This window comes from Candoia aspera, chromosome 4 (genome assembly GCF_035149785.1).
Source record: "Candoia aspera isolate rCanAsp1 chromosome 4, rCanAsp1.hap2, whole genome shotgun sequence".
In the NCBI taxonomy this organism is placed as follows: Eukaryota; Metazoa; Chordata; class Lepidosauria; order Squamata; family Boidae; genus Candoia; species Candoia aspera.
The window spans coordinates 110,601,700-110,614,473 of record NC_086156.1 but is presented as its reverse complement, the minus strand read 5'-3'; the positions used below and the strand labels follow the sequence as shown (position 1 = coordinate 110,614,473).

Here is a 12,774-nt window from a genome sequence, read left to right as displayed (position 1 = left end):
ATAAAAGCTATTTTCTGTACGCAGTACAACAATGGAGCTAGGGCATTGGTCAAAGGCGTGGACGGGATTTCCACCTGGAAGTCTGTAAGCCGAATGAATCCCTTCTCCGTCTGGCAACGCGAACAGGTCGCCCCAACTCTCGTGCCCAACTCATTCATCAGGTTCTGGCGCTGAGAATGGCTGCAGTTCCACCTCGCCTATCACTCCAAGCATCAGTAGCGGCTTTCCCGGCCTGCGCAGTGGGAAGACAGGCTCACCTCGCCTCCTCGGCAAGGCTTTTAAAAGCGCCTTTTAATCAAAGCGCCGGAGTCCCCCAGCTCCGCTCCGGAGCGCGGCTTCCCTCCAGCCCGGCCTTGACCTCATTCATTCCCGGTCCTGTAATAAAAGCAGGCAATCCAAGATGGCTTCCCCGCTTAGGTAACTAACCTAGTGCCTGACTGCGCGGACCTGAGATCCAGGGAAACGCAACTCTCCGCCGGCCAACCGCGTCCTCTCCTAATGACAGTTCATTTTATATCGTATTTAACCATTGCTCTGGATGAAAAGCAAATCAGGCGCCTATTTAGACAGCTTCCTCTAGGGGAGGCCCCTTCTCGCTTCCCCCCTCCTTCCTCCGCAGCGAGCGAGCGAGAGAGACTTCCTGGAAGGTCTCTCATCCTAACTTGCTGCTTGCTTCCCCCCCCCCCGCGCCCGCTGCCTCCGAACCTCATGGGCCTCTTCGGCGGCGAGCCATAGCCTAGCAGGCGTGGTGGGAGTGGCTTGGAGGCGTCCGAGCGGGGTTAGGTTGCACCGTCCATGCTCGGCTGCCTTGTTCTCTCTTCTCTCTCCCTCCGAGAGGGGAGGGGGCGGGAGGAGTGAGCGGCTCCTCAAAGGGCGAGGCGGAGGTGGGGAGACCCCCCCCTCAGGTAAGACCCCGCGTTTTTAACTCTCCCCCACCTACTCACACGAGGGCTCGGGCGAGGAGGAGAGGGGGGTATTATGGGATGGCCCTTCCTCTTTGCAGGATGCAGGCCCAATGCGGGGGCATTCCCCTCCCCCCCGCCGCCTCCTACAGGGAGAGAGATGGACCAATTTTAGACGGAATAAAAGGAGAAATTAAATCTTGGCCGCGATCCACCCTTCCCCCTCCCCCCCTTTTTTTAATTATTGAAAGGAGGGAGAGAAGAGGAGGGAGCCATTGAGGGTCGGCTCAGCAAGAGGAGAGTCGGGTCCGGGGCGCCCCCCTCCCCAATCCGCCTGCTCCAGCCCTGCAATCTCAGGCCGGCCCTGGAGCAAGGATGCCCCGCGAGGGAGCCTGAAAGCCGGGATGCGTGGCTCCCTCGGCCCGCGCTCTCCCTCTCGCAGGGCCGCGGAAGGTGGGTTCGCCCACGTTGTCGGGATGGAGCGGGGAGGAAACAGACCTCTGGAGGGGCCGCGAGGCGGAGGGGACGAGGCTCCCGGGAGGGGGCTGGTGCAGAAGCCGCGGGGCGAGCAGAGGGCACGGGCGCAGTGGGCCTCCCCTCTGGCCCCGTGTGGCTTTGGGCAGAAGGGAGCCGCAGGGCTGTGTGGCCGCGGAGGGCAGCGTTACCCTTGTTGGTGGGCATCCGCCAGGGCAGCCCGAGCCCCGCTTGGGTGGTGGGTTTTGAAAGTGGCGGAGGACCGGGCAGGACGGGGGTCTGCAGCTGCTTCCAAGCAGCTGCTGCTGTTGCTGTGGTTGCTGTTGTCACCAGGTGCTTCACCTGGGAGAAATACGTAACTGCCTTCCATCAGAAATTTCTGGCTGTGTCATGGTTTCAATGTTTTTCTTGCTGTGGACAAAAGTACAGGATGTATTTTTATATTAGTATTATTATTATTAACCATTGCATTCATTGAGTTTCTACACTTCCAGAGTGCACATCGCTATCTTCTCTCTCGATTTGCTAGTCATACTGACAAGGTCACAGCAGAGTCTTTTCTGTTTCACCTAGGCTGGGTGGGAAAAAATTCATCATTCAATCCAATTTGGCTGAAAACCGGAGCTGCTGACAAGGAAATCATGGCTGGAATGCTACCTATGGATTTGCATCCATGTTTTCTCAGACCAGATGACCTTAAGCTGCTCTGTTTTGAGACAGGAGGAAGTGGGATAATGAACATGTGTGATTTCTCTGTAACTGTGCTTGGATTAGTGATACTGATTGAGAAAAAGGTGTGACTTGTGGTTTCGCAGAAGCTGTCATCAAAATGTTCAAACTCTCTTTTCCAGTGTGGCGTTCTTGTTAACATGTTAGATTGCAATTCCCATGCCACCTCAACAAGCATGCAGTGCAGGTTGTGAAAGGCTAGCTTTGGCCCTAGTGCAGAATTTCAAAAAGTATTCTCAAAAATTAAAGTTTTATAGATACAGTGATCTACTCCCAGCCCTGATTATCCATGTCTCTTTTTCTTCTTCTGCAGAAAGCAGCTGCAAATCCGTGCTTTTTACATGGGAGTAAATTCTGTTAGACTCAATGGGATATACTGTTGGGTAAGTGCAGTTGACTGTTGAATGGCAGAACAGTTGTTTTATTGTGGAAGAGTCAAATATGTGGCTTTTAAGATCTCCGCGTTTATATGTGTTTTGCTGAAATGGAAAGCCATCTTACTGGAGAAGATAAAAATAATAAAAATGTAATCCAGTACAAGCCCACTCAGCAGAAAAGCTCTGTGAGTGAGTGTAAGTTGGCAGCTTTAGTAGAACTTCTGCAGTTAATGTATCTTTGCATTTTCTTTTTCAATAATTCTGATAATACAGTGTCACAGAAGTCCTAGGTACTGAAACCAAAGGGGCTTATCCACCCGTAAGTGGGTTATAGGACTGCAGTGTTCCTGACCTGCTTTTTGGTGTGCCTGTGGGTACAGATGTGTCTGTTGCTTCTTGACAGCAAGCCTATCATGCTGAGAGGTAAAAAGGGGTATTAAAAGGATAGATTTTCCACTATCACCGCCTTAATCCTTACTTTGCCATAATCATTATACTCTGCTTTTTCATTATAGAGGAGTGGTAGTAACAGTGAAATAATTAATATGAGAAGTGTGCATTTGTACATGAGTAGACTATAGCATTATATCTGACGATATATATTTGCTGAAATGGGGAAGGGGTGTGTTTGTATTCTGTCTCTGTAATTTCAAGAAGGGGAAACACAATGGTTTGGGTCATGAATAGACTTGGAGATGACCTTGATTATCTTGGTGAACCGTAATGACACTCCTCCCCCTACCAGAAGGGAAGGTCCTTATATTTAATGTTTGACTGATCCATTTTATGGGGGTATGAAATAACTAGTACCAATGCAGTTGTCTTGCAGGCCATATTGCTCTGTGAATGGGAGAGCTGATGGCATTGCCTTCTGCCTTGCAAAGAAAAAAATGGAGAACCTGTGTAAAAATGGAATCGCTGCTGGTTGGGTTTCAGATAGACTTCCCTGTACAGTTGGCTTCCAGATGTCCTGCACTACAGCTCCCATAATACCATAGCCATGGTAGTGGGGATGGACATCTGGGGTATCGTATCTGGAGAACATCAGTTTGAGGAAGACAACATTGTCCACTTGCTTGGCCATTTCCTCAACACCCAATCCAAGTAACTGTGCAGAAGAATAGATTAATATACCAATGGAGACTGGGGGTTCTGCTGTTTATCTCCCAATTCTGGTCATAGCCTGCATATTTAGAAAGGTTAAGAGTGAACAGCAGTGGCAAAGAGGAGGAGGGTTAGGATCAGATGACCAGTCATTCCATCTACTAAGTTGTTCAAGTAGGTGGGCATATCAATAATTGAAATAAATAAATAAAATCTGCAGTAGATTGCCAGGACATTTTTGTTTGGTCCTTCCTGGAGGAATTGCCAAGTATGGAAGTCTGTCCCTTCCTATCTTCCACTTGGGAACTCAAAACCTGTAGCAAGACAGAATTGCTCCATGTAGTTCCATGCAGGCAGTGCAGACAAATCTGGGAATGCAGTTGGTTACAGAGGGCTGAAGTACCCAGGCTCAGGGTCTAGTATTTGGAGGATCTTTGAGAGATCTGTAGGTCTTGTGATCTGAAAAGAGCTGGATTGTGGAGATTTACCACACACTCATTGTGGTGTCCTGGCACTGAATTTCTGCATCTGTCCATCTGATCTCCAAGGGTCCAGTTCTTCCTGCCAAAGAGGTGGTTGGCAAATCATAACGAGTTTCTCCTGTCTTGGAGCAATTTTATACCTCCTTAACATATACGAAGGGAAAAGGTTGTTGTCTTGGTTTGCTGACAGGGAACTGGTTATTAAATACAGCTTTTGTCAATAAACTGCTTACTTGGCCTATTCAGTATTAATTTCTGGCCATGTGAATGCCCTCATAGGCTTTAGGCAGTTGTGACTCTTTAGGCCTTCTGGTAATTAATCCTCTTGCATTACTTTTCAACAGGATAATAGGCAAGTGCTTTTGGCATATCATTGTTGGTAGCGTATAGTTTTACAAGATGTCTGCAGAAAGAGCTCTCTTCCTCTTTTCTTTGCCACTTCTAGCAAAGTGGCTCTGACAATAGTGCAGGAAAAACCATTACACCCATTGGGTTGTATATGTCAACTGAAATGGTATCAGGTGAAGTGTTCCCACTGTTTGTGGGATGGTAGGTTTTCCAGATTGGCAGCCTTTGGCTTGATAAAAGTTAGGTGCGTGATTTTATAGGAAAATCTACAGTTGGTTTTCAAGAGTCCATAATGTTGTGTTTCGGCAAAACCTTCCACCAGTAAGAAGAAAAGGTGGTTGAAGAACCAAAGCTGAATACAAAGTATAGCAAGAATGTGTTAACCTAAGTTGTGCATATGTTGAGATGTGCTGAGACTACAGTTCCCAGAGTTCCCTAGCCAGCATGGTCATTGCTAAGAATTCTGGGTGTTACAGCCCCAGTATAACTGGAGAGGTGCCAGGTTAGAGAAAGCGGACATAGATGTACACTTTCCAGATTCTGGAACTTTGAAAGGTGAGCTGTTCAGGTTTACAAACTAGGACGTTTTAACCTGCCATGGTTACAGGGGTAGGTTTCTGATCTGTTTATAACACTTGGATTTTATTTACATGTTTTTGATTTTGGGCAAACATTTGTTCTTTGAAATGACTGAGATACATGGCTTTAGACCCCCCCTCCCAAATAGACTAGTGGCTAAAGATAAGTATATTATACATTACTATTCTACTTGCACGTTTCCCAAACACCTCTGTAGCCATGAGAATCTCACAGCTTGTATGTATATTCAGTGGAGGAGAAAGGTGGAGTTGTCATGACTTTTGGAAAACTGTGCCATGAAACAGTTGCCCGGCTCTTACTAAAGGCCAATTCCTTAGTCAGTGTGCTACATCTACGCTTCCATTGACAATCCACAACCTATTTTCTCCCTTTCCTCCTTGGCTGCATAGTGGCTGAAGAGAAGAAAAGTATGGTTTCTCACACAATCTCCCTTCTCTGTCAGAACATTTGGGAGAAGAATTTAAGAACAGTAACACCAACTCAGCTCTGTGTTCTTTGCGTGTGTCCCACGGCCAGGCTTGAAATGCGTTTCTCAACAGGCTCATAAACGGGGGGCTAATAACTTTCACAGGATGATTTGCAGGGTGCGTACTAGTATTGACAGTACTGTACTTCATCACAACAAAATAACCATTGAATTGCATCCCTAAGTTGCAGAGCAGTGATGGTACAGCAAACATTGAATATGAGGAGTCAGAGTGACTTGGTTGCCTTCATATAGTGGGTTAATCTTGAACTTAGGTTTGTGTTCATGAAGGCATATGGCTAGAGATGCTGATCCATTTTTTGTTAGGGTGTATATGTATGTGTAATACCTTTCCATCTGTACTTCCTGCAGAGTGGATGTGATTTTGAAAAGAAGTGACCTCTTCACGTGTACCACTGCAGCTTGGCACAACAACCATGCCCAGTTCTGCAGAATTTTAAGCAGGGATGAGAAATCTCGTTGCATACACTCAACAGTTCTTCTTTGTAGCCCAAGGATTGTTTTTCAAGGTCACCCCTTTTTTTTTTCATCCTTCTAAGATTAAGGTGGAATGAAACACGCCCACACCTTTCTTTGATTCATTTTTTTTTAATTGACCTGCATCCTGAAAGTTGATTAAAGCAGACCAGGGGACTGTGGATGCTTTACATTATGTTATGAGCAGGTGTTTGCATAGGTGTGCATATAAATTCTTGCCCACCCAGAATTCCTCTTTCTGTCTTTCTTCATCCTATTGAACCCTGTTATAGGAATATTTACAGAATCTAGAACTGATCTGCCTTTCCCTACATCACTTAAATTGCAATCCCTTTAGCCATTGGTAGCAGAGTACACAGTTATAGCCATGTGTTAAAACTGGGTTCCAAGCTGGATTTGGCCAAGACCATGAAAATGCACACCTGGTTTGAAACCATTGACGCAGCCAGTTCGACATCTGGCAGAGGGGCCAGCAGATGGCATGGGAAAATCATGATCAGGGAATAATTATCAGGAAAATTCATGATGGGAAGGAATATCCATCCTTGTTAATGCTGACAGACCAATGGTGGGAATTCAAACAAACATGGTGATGGTTGTCCTAGATAGGATTTAAGAAGACCAGTTGCATGTTGGCATATTGCAAAGCAAAGCTGGGTAGCTCTTTCAGGGCAACAAATTCCATCCAACCATGTAATAAATTGGGTCCCTGTCTTTAAAAATCACCCCACAGGGATACTTAGGTTACAGTCACAGGTACATTTCAAAGTGCATTATTTCTCAGGACGCCTATCTGGTTTCAGTTTAGCATACATTCCATGTTAATGTGAAAGAAAAGTCTGCTTTTTTCTCTACAAAAATTAAATAAACCATGTTGAGGAGGGAGGAAGGGTAGAGGTTCTAGTAAAATTAACAAGATTCTCAGTGGTTTCTTTGTAGAAGGCAGAAGAGGGAGAAAGGTCCAAAAATGCATGCAGGCTGTAGGAAAAAACAATGATGGTGGCAGGGAAGAAACCTATGTACATCAGATAAGAGCATTTATTCACAGGTGACATGCCCTCCCCCACCCCCCACCCCCATGCAGGAAAGTTGAAAAGCAGGGCCATCAGTTGTTTTAAAAATGCAGTATGGGGCAGTTAATGCTGTCCCCTTCCATCTTTCACATAACCAGTGGCAGAATACAAGTGCCACATATTGTTAAGGGACTTGCAGGAAATTTATTTAGGCTTCCTGAATTGTACACTGGGGAGGAGGCTTCAGAAGGGAGAAATTTTTCTGGTAGACTTCGAACACTTTAAAGAATAGCAAAGACATCGACAAGGATGGACTCCCCTACACACAAGTGAGCGAGATTATTTATTTAGATAAGAAATGTATATGGCTATCCAACTTGAGCAATGGCAACTCTAGGTGGCATACAATCTATCAACCAAGGGGGAAGAAAAAACCAGTACAGTTAAAAACAACAAAAATTAATAGGTGATCAGAACCCACATTTCTGTGACAGCCCTCCAGATGGGAATTAATCAACTTGGCCCTGATGCCCAGGGAAAGAACCAGGCTTTTAGAGCCTTTCTAAAGGCCAGCAGGGTCAGTGATGAGTTTTGACTTTTTAAAAAGGGTCTTTTGAAGATGTTCTCTCCCTTTAGTCTTTTCCTTTGAATTTATTGCCCTCTTTTTTCATTCTGCTTAGTCCTGGGATGCGCAGAGATTCCCTGGCTTTTGATTGTAATGCACTTAGGCAAAGCTGTCAACCAAACCTATGAAAGTGGGGATCTGTCCTCATTTTACAGTTGTAATCGAAATTATTCAACCCCCATTGCAAATCAGGTTGATTGTCAAAATGTACAGACTTTCAGCTGTTTGCAATGAACAAATCAAACAAAAGCAATTGAAATAGCTCAATATAATGAATGCTTCAAGTGGTGTCCCCAAATTCAACTGAAAATGCAACTTATCGTGACTTCTCCAGTCTCAGAATTATTCAACCCCTTCATGGCAAGCATCTTCAGTACTTAGAGCACCCTTTTGCTGTTATGACCTGCTACAAACGAGATGCATAGCCGGACACCAGCTTCTGGCAGCGTTCCTGAGGAATCTTAGCCTATTCCTCATGAGCAAGGGCCTCCAGTTCAGTAATATTCTTGGGTTTGCGTGCTGCAACCGCCTCCTTCAGATCCCACCAGAGATTTTCTATAGGGTTCAAGTCAGGTGACTGTGATGGCCCCTTCTAGGACTTCTTCTGCATTCAAGCCTTAGAGGAATTTGAGGTATGCTTGGGATCATTGTCCTGTTGGAAGGTCCAGTGACGCCCAAGCTTCAGCTTCCTTACCGACGGCATGACGTTTTCTCCTAGGATTTCCTGATACTTCACTGAATCCATCTTGCCGTCCGCACGCTGCAGGTTTCCAGTGCCAGAGGATGCAGAGCAGCCCCAGCGCATCACCGAGCCACCACCATGCTTAAGTGTAGGCAGAGTGTTCTTTTCAGCGTATGCTTCATTCTTCTTCCTCCAGACATACACCGGGCCCAAAAGTTCCAGTTTTGTTTCATCGCTCCACAGAACAGAATCCCAAAACTTCTGTGGCTTATTTAGATGATTTTGAGCATATTGGAGCCGACTTTTCTTGTGCTTTTGGGTCAGCAGTGGTGTACGTCTTGGAGTTCTGGCATGGAAACCTTCTGTGTTTAGCACCCGCCTCGCTGTGCTCACTGAAACCTCAGTGCCTGTGGCCACCAAGTCTTGCTGCAGGTCTTCTGCAGTCACTCGAGGGTTTCTCTCCACCTGCCTTCTCAGAAACCTGGTTGCAGCCACTGACAGCCTCCTTTTCCTGCCCCGTCCAGGTAGTGTGACCACCGTTCCTTTAACTGTGAACTTGCGAACTCTGCTTCCCCCAGTGTCTCTAGGAACATTCAGTGCCCTTGCTATCTTTTTGTATCCTGCTCCTTGTTTGTGAAGGGCAATGATCTCTTCCCTTACCTTCTTGGACCATTCTTTTGACTTAGCCGTACTGTATTTCTAACATGCAGTCCAACGTGACACTCAACAAACCCCTTGCCAGTTCAGGTATTTCATGTCTTCCAGCTCAAGCACACCTGGTGCCACTAATGAAGCCCTTGATTAGTTGCATCAGGTGTGCTTGAGACAACACCCATTTTGCATACTGTATGTGTGCTGTTGTGCGGGATTCTATTCAGGGGGCTGAGTAATTTTGAGACTGGAGAAGTCATGATCCGTTGCATTTCCAGTTGACTTTGGGGACACCACTTGAAGCATTCGTTGTGTTGAGCTATTTCAATCGCTTTTGTTTGATTTGTTCATGGCAAACAGCTGAAAGTCTGCACATTTTGACAATCAGCCTGATTTGCAATGGGGGTGGAATAATTTTGATTTACAACTGTGTACTCCCCACAGTCCAATATGGTAGTTTGGGTGGAGAGAGAGAGAATGATTGGCCCAAAGTCACCCAGTGGGTACTGGGACTTGGGTCTCAAAGATCTCTTGCCATGCCTTCTCCTTTACGGGGGGGCAGGCGGACTCTTCTTCCTGGACCCAACTTTCTGTCCCTCCCCGCCCCGCGTTTACTCCCTTTGCTCCATCATGTGTTAGACAGTGAGCAAGCAATACAGATAAAGAGAGGGAGAGGGGAGATGGATGACAGGCAGATTTTATTTAATTATTAGAGTTATATCCCACCTTTATTTTGTGCGACTCAAGGCAGTGTACATAATGCTCCCACGTCCCATTTTCCCCACCACCACAAGCCTGTGAGGTGGGTTGGACTGAGAGTGTCATGAGTAAGGATGGCGAGCAGGGGGCTCCCATCCAGACTGTTAAGCGCATGCGTAGCACTGAGGAATTGGTCAGCCATTCAAAGAGACACAGATCGGGACCGCCTTAACCTTTGGGGTTTATATGTCTGGGTTTTTCCCACGCTTCTTCAGTTTGTTAGGATTCCTGTTATGTACTAGCAATAAACATTAGAGACCAGTTCCTTGTCTCAGCGAGTTTCCTAGCTGTTAGGACAGAGAGGGAGTGACTGGCCCAAAGTCACCCAGCAGGCTTTTACGCTTAAGGGAGTGCTAGAACTCCCAGTCTCCCGGTTTCTAGGCCCACTGCCTTAAACAATACACAAAACTGGCTGGACAGTGGTAGGTAGGCAGACAGACGTATGTATGAGAAAGGGAGTCTATATTTTATGTGTGTATGTAGATATAGACTGATGTGGGCTAAGTTTAATATCTTAGAACCATTTTCAGTCAGCTAAAAAGGTGCTCCAGTTTAATGTTAGGAATACAGAAGGGATTTAATAAAAATGCTTTATAAAAAGGGGGGGCTAGCAAGAACCCACTTAGAAAAATTTCTTCTTTTTTCCCTTGGGTAGGAAATTTAAAGACGATGCTAAGAACAAATGAACCCCCTAAAAGAGCTCTCCAGGTTCAGTAGTTATTTTCTTAACAGGCAGATTAGCCAAGGTTAACTAATCAAGCCTGACCTGATTTAAACTTTTATTGGGTTGAACCCCGCAAATTGTGCATCAAGGATGCATATGCGTTCCAGATGGATGAGAATTTTAAAAAAGAGGTGGTACAGCTGAGCTCTTGAGATAAATAACTGGCACTGGGGGTGAGATCCTCTCCTCTTGGATTTGCTTATTGGACATTCTCTCCTCTCCCCCCCCCCCTTGGTATAGGAGGGAATGAATGCATTGATGGGGGGGAGGAGAAATCTATGCACAATAACACACTTGCATATTAGTATGTATGTAGGACCTTGACATTTCATTCGGTACTGTTCTTTTGTGTATATCTTTTAGTGCTTGGCCAAGTCAAGTGTAGCTTAAGGGAAATGACATGCAATGAGATGAAAGGATGCAAAGGAGCAGCGACTGAGGAGGGGGCAAAGTCCCCCCCCCAAAGGAGCACAGGAAGAAGGCTGGCTGGCTGGCAGATGCTTATGTCTGGCTAGCTGGGGGGGGGGGGGACTGCCAGGGCCCAGCTCCGCCTCTTTCTTCCGTCCTCCTTGTGCTGTGTGCTGGAGGAGGAAAGGAAGGCGCTGGAGCCCGCCCGGAGGTTCGGAGGAGGAGCTGCTGCTATCCAGGCTCGGTAGGATCGGGGACCCGATCGGTTTGGGGGAGATCTTGAGGGCAGGCGGGAGGAGAAAGAAGCAGCATCCAGCTAAAAGATGAAGGGGGAGGGGGAAAACGCAGATTGTGAGCGGCGGGCTAGGCGGTAAGTGAGGGAATTGGGGTGGTAGGAATCGGAGCCGGCCGGCACGCTGGGTGGAGGCATTGGGAAGGAATGGTGCATACGGATTTCGGGGTGAAGGGGAAGGATGTGAAAGAGGAGCGGGTGGGGGGTGACAGCAGGTGGGCTTGGGGGAGAAGGAGGTACCTGCGGCCTTCTTCCCTTCTTCGCAGAGGGGAGAGCAGGACAGGGGCCCAGCCCGTGGAAGAGCCACCCCGGGGGACCAGACAGGCAGCTTCCTTTGGAAGCTCCCCATGGAGTGGTTGGGGATTAAGGAAGGAAAGAAAGAGGCTCCGGAGGAAGAGCCAGTGGGGAGGATGCAGGGAGGGTGACGGGCTGCCGGTTGGAAGAGGAAGGGGGGCTGTAGAGAGGAAGAAGGTGTAGTGTGAAGTAACGACCAGGAGGAGAAGGGGGGAAAGAGGAGGACCAAAGGGGGAGGAGGGAATTGATGCACCCTCCTTCTTCCCCCTCCCCATGCATTGCCATGAGAATAGTAGAAGTAGAGAGCCCTGGGTATAAGGGGGCTGAATAGAGAAAAAGCTGGGGGGTATGCAGATAAATACAGGTTTTCCCGGGTGCGGGACAGTGTTAAGGAAGTGGAAGTTTGGAAGCCAACAGAAATCAAATGTCTAGGCAGATGGCCAGCAAAAAGGACATAGAGAAGGCACTCGAAATAACCTGGGGGGGGGGTCATAATGGGCTGCAGAATGGAGCAAAACAACAAGCGATGCTTTAGACTCTGGGAAGGGATCTGGATGTTTTCCTGAGCAAGGCTGTTCATATCCCTAGATCAGGAGTGCTGGGGGGGTGGAGGGGTCAGTTCCTGACTCTTTGGCCTGAGAGGTAAGGACCCCACTCGTTTTACCTGCTGAGAGTGTTTTGACCCACAAGGGTTGGCCATACTAGAAGCCTTCCCTGGTCTGCTGTTAGACTAAATCCCCCATCATCCACACGCAACACGGCTAGCTTAAGATCATCGAAAGAGAGCCTTTCACTCTGATGACAAGTGCCAGGAATAGTGTTTCTTTCTGGTAAAACCTCTCCCACTTACCCTCTCCCTTGAAATCACTTGGGATTTAATGGTAACCTGCAGAGTAATTTAAATTGGATCTTCGCATTAGCCAGGCGATATGCTAGTGTTTCCACCTTTTGTAGATGATTTTTTTCATGGACATCCTCTTGTGACCAATGTGGGACTTGTGCTTTCACCTTTTCCCTTTTTACTATGGTCGGTTTCATTCCTGAGGTTAGGGGTACAACACACACACACACACACACACCCCAAAGAGTGAGAAATTGCAATTTGGCACAAAAGCTTTTGAGCAGACACCTGGCTAATATCTGCCTACGGAAAAAATATAATCAGAGGTTCTAGTTCTGGTTTTAAAAAAAAAAAAAGGTATATTTCACCCCTGGAATACTTTCTTGAATATGCAGATCCATCCTCAAATGTTCTGTCCTAAACTGAAGGAAGAACTGTCTCTAAAATCAGTGGGCATTTACCTCTAAAGTTTCTGTGCCTTGCTTCAAAACCTTTTTGCAAACTC

At 46.9% G+C, this 12,774-nt stretch overlaps 1 protein-coding gene across 2 annotated transcripts in view; it reads left to right on the top strand.

Moving 5' to 3' along the window:
- Positions 1–2,399: 2,399 nt before the first annotated feature.
- Positions 2,400–12,774, top strand: part of CHD8 (chromodomain helicase DNA binding protein 8) — a 56,857-nt gene continuing 46,482 nt past the window's right edge. For both annotated transcript variants that reach the window (XM_063301522.1, XM_063301521.1), the window contains exon 1: positions 2,400–2,488. The gene's annotated coding sequence lies outside the window, so the exon portion shown is untranslated. The remainder of the gene's footprint in view (positions 2,489–12,774) is intronic.